A 4,527-nucleotide genomic window follows, 5' to 3' on the forward strand; every position below is an offset into this window, starting at 1 on the left:
GCTTACGGAGATTCTTTTTGCTTTAATTTAATCGAATTTTTATTTTCTTTATAAATTGAAAGACTTTCTAAGCTTTTCACGCTAATTAAGCATGGTCTTTTCCGAATGTACTTCTGAACAAAAAAACGATTCTGGTAGCTGGACTCAAAGTTTCCCTTAATCATGTCTTTTGAGTTCTTGTGAAAATACTTCTATAGCAACTTCCATCGTCTAAGAAATATTTCTTTATATCTAACCAAGAAGTGAAATACCAATTTTCATAAATTTAGCTTTACATTTTTTTTAATGCAACGAAATATTTTCTTAAAAATTTTCAGCCCCTATTGCGTATCATTGGGCGTCGAATTTCAGAAACACTGAACATGTATTTCTTTTATTTCTAACCGAGAAGTCAAAAACCAGTTGTCATAGATGTAGCCTTACAAATCCTTTAGTGGTTTCTTTAGTAATTATTTATATTCAGAAAAACTTCCATCCACCGTTTTACTCCATTAGTGTTTGAATTTTCAGAAATGTTGAAACACGTAATTTTTATTTTCTGACTGAGAAACCAAATACCAGTTTACGTAGTTCTAACTTCAAAATTCTCTTAATGGCGACATACTTTCAAAAAGCCCTTAGGGTTGGAATTTCGACAAAATCCCTTCTTAAACGACGTCTATAGTATAGGATGCACAGCTTCTCCAAATTCCAAGTTTCTGTCCGTAGCGGTTTGGGCTGGGCGATGATATTGAAATGTCCCCTTAGAAAAATTAGGAATAACTGTGCTAGTAAGCTTCTACGTTATTTGTTTTTCAAACAGCTGAGCAAAACTCAACGTACTCAGACAGTTTTCTCTTTACTTATTCTGATCATCACTAAACTGACACACAATATTTTTAGCGCAACGCAATCTGACTTTCAATAATCCCTACAAAAGAATGGCCCTGACTAACAATAACCTATACCTATCATGAATCACTTACCTCGCAAAAATCTTCGTTACTCAAACTACTGCAATACAGCGAGGGCCAATACTGCCAGATAAATAAAAGATTCTAACTACTGAAGGCACTAACTACTGATAGGCATATTTAGCAAATGAAAACTTTTGATAGAGAACAAACAATGTATTTACCTTAATAGTGTTCAAAAGTCATAATATATGCATCTATCAAATCATGACATCCATCTTTACAAATTTCCTTTTTCTGACGGACACACGTCCAGATCGTCCGCTCTTAAAACTCTGGCATCTCTCTAGGAAACGTTAGCGACAGCCCCGGACATTTGCACAAGCCCCGCCCATTTACCCCCCTCCACACCTACCCCCGCCACACCAACCAAGAGCGCATCAATATGATCTTTGGTAGTCCTCGTCGCTGTCGTGTTTTTGTTCATCGTTTTTTGTTTTACTGCGGTTGTTCATACTAGCAGTGTTTTGCCTTGTTTATGCACAACATTGACTTTAAACAGCATCCTTGGCGATACTACCAATTAATATTTCCCAACAGAATTTCTTACACTACGCGATATGACGGAAATTTGCGCTCACTGCACTTAACAAATATCAGATTTTTTGATATAGTGCAGATGTCATGAAATAAAAATGACAGTGTGGATACCAAATTTATTTTTCTTTCTTATTGATGATGTGGTGTCACCGCCAGACACCACACTTGCTAGGTGGTAGCTTTAAATCGGCCGCGGTCCATTAGTACATGTCGGACCCGCGTGTCGCCACTGGCAGTGATCGCAGACCGAGCGCCACCACACGGCAGGTCTCGAGAGACGTCCTAGCACTCGCCCCAGTTGTACGGACGACGTGGCTAGCGATGCACACTGACGAAGCCTCGCTCATTTGCAGAGCAGATAGAATAGCCTTCAGCTAAGTCAATGGCTACGACCTAGCAAGGCGGCATAGCACTTGATAGTTATCGTATGAAGCATGTCTCATCAAGAACGATGTATACAAATGATGGATTAAAGTTAAGTATTCCAGAAGCTACGTACTTTTCTTTATAGCATTCATTACGTATCCTGTTTCAGACCTATCTACTAGCCTGCGTGAGTTGCGTGGCTACTGCCGAGTGGCGTGGCTGTCTCACTACGCCACAACAGATGATTTTTCAACTTGCATATTCAATGAACATATTTCTAATTCTTTTCACAATGGTACCGGAAAAACTGTATTTCGTACTAACTACTGATTTTCTCCCTTGTTATGACTGTCATATCTGTGATGCGAACAACTTTGATGTTGGAACATGCGGCAGATCATGGGCGGAGCTTAGGATATGGATTGGTGTGGAGGGGGGTGATTGGGCGGGACTTGTGCACCGTCCGGGGCTGTCGCTAACGTTACGTCATCTCTCTCTCTCCACATCCACCACTCCTGGCGGCTCACCTCCAACTGCGCAACGCTCCACGCTGTTCACATCCAACTGCCCAAGACTACACAAGCCAATATCCCAACAATGAGTCCAACCAGCCACAGGCTGACCCAGGCTGCACACAGCGCAGTCACTGATTTTCATACAGAGCGCTACGTGGCGTTACCAATAAAAAAACCTAAACAGCCTACTTACAATATATATGCTTCAAGCAGCAAAGACCATACAGCCAACAGTACTCACAAAAGTTTCATATTAAAATAATTGCAGTTTCCACAGTGGAACTACAAAACGGGTTCGATGTGGCAGACATAAGTTCTTAATTAAAAACAAAAGCACTCAAATACTTACACCATACAGCCAGCAGTATTTACAATATTGTCAAATTAACATTAGTGCAGTTTCCTGCAGATTAAAACTGTGCGCCGGACCGAGACTCGAACTCGGGACCTTTGCCTTTGGCGGGCAAGTGCTCTACCGACTGAGCTACCCAAGCACGACTCACGCCCCGTCCTCACAGCTTTACTTCTGCCAGTATCTCGTCTCCTACCTTCCAAACTTTACAGAAGCTCTCCTGCGAACCTTGCAGAACTAGCACTCTTGAAAGAAAGAAGAGCTTCTGTAAAGTTTGGAAGGAAGGAGACGAGATACTGGCGGAAATAAAGCTGTAAGGACGGGGCGTGAGTCGTGCTTGGGTAGCTCAGTCGGTAGAGCACTTGCATGCGAAAGGCAAAGGTCCATAGTTCGAGTTTCGGTCCGGCACACAGTTTTAATCTGCCAGGAAGTTTCATATCAGCGCACACTCCGCTGCAGAGTGAAAGTCTCATTCTGGAAACATTAGTGCAGTTTTCACACTAGAACAATGACACAGGGCGACAATTATTGAACTATACGCAAAAAAATAACGAACTACGGCGTGCACACACTTTATTCAACATCTAAACTTCACTACAGATTTTCGGATTTACGTCTGCAATGATTCCCGATGATGTGGCGCAGAACGCATGACCCGCTAAAGTGTCGGCGCATCGATACTGCTGATTGAAAGGCCTCTGTTGGATTCCTTTCATGTTAATTTCTTAAATCTGTTGTCATTTACGGCATAAATTCCTCTTCTAAATTTATTGTGGCGTTTCTGACTATCTGGGAGGAGACTGAGCAGTGGAACGTGTTACTTTTACACATAAACAAGAACGATCTGTCACACTACTACACTTTAAAACACAGTTAATGTTTAATTCATGTCACACAGCCTCATACAGAACCTACATCCGCTTTCTTTTATATACTGTATATGATAAGATACTGTCATCCCCCTTCCTTTCTGTGTGAGAGGATGAATGAGCAAATGTATTTCTAGTTGCATGCTTGAGGGTAGCAGACAAGGCTGTCTGCTAGAGAACAGTAGGAGCAACGTCGGAACAGGTAGCTACACTTTCTAAAAGCAGAGAGGTTTCAATGCTTAGTATGGTCCTGTCCGTCCCTTGTCATGTTGGTATAGGAAGCTTCCTCTCTGGTCACTTCCGTATGTATCTGTTAAGCACGCTCGGTAGGAGCCCAGGTCAGTCTGTCCGCAGTGAGCGTCTGAAGTGGTAAGATCTCCGGCTAAGCGTGTCTCTGCTAAGTCCGTAGGACAATGGATTTCTTAAGTTCAGCCTAACTGAAAATTTAATCACCTTTATTTCAGGTTTAGCTCTAAAATATCTAATGTTATCTTAAATTGCAACGCAGTGTAATTCAAATGTGAAGTTCAGAATATCTTTCGGTAGTTGCTTTGTCACTACTTTGTGAGTAAAGTGGAACCACGTGTTGATCAGTAACTCTAAGATTATCAATCTTGAATGCGAATGTGCGTGAGATTATAACGTCTCGTCTTGACAATATTTTTCAATATAGCAACTTTTCTTTATGTTCAACCCACGTGGGGTGTACTTTGTGAGACCAGTACCACGTGCTTAAACAATTGTTTGACCCATCAGGTTAATAGTAAGACGATAGTAACCAGTTCGAGGTTTTTCTTCAGTAAATTGCGTTTCGATGTAATTTATTTTAATTATCAAAATTATTGTGGAGTTACACTCTTTGTGTAAACCAAGTTGACCACGTGAAGCATGTGGTGTAATCATCAAAGTAGCCCTCAGCTATTCTTTTCGGG

General features: G+C 41.2%; 1 non-coding gene across 1 annotated transcript; it reads right to left on the minus strand.

The window, feature by feature from the left end:
* Positions 1 to 2,793: 2,793 nt before the first annotated feature.
* Positions 2,794 to 2,868, minus strand: Trnaw-cca (transfer RNA tryptophan (anticodon CCA)). The gene has a single exon. It is a non-coding gene; the product is annotated as a tRNA-Trp (tRNA).
* Between the last annotated feature and the right edge of the window lie 1,659 nt (positions 2,869 to 4,527).

Source organism: Schistocerca nitens, chromosome 11 (genome assembly GCF_023898315.1).
Source record: "Schistocerca nitens isolate TAMUIC-IGC-003100 chromosome 11, iqSchNite1.1, whole genome shotgun sequence".
NCBI classification, from domain to species: Eukaryota; Metazoa; Arthropoda; class Insecta; order Orthoptera; family Acrididae; genus Schistocerca; species Schistocerca nitens.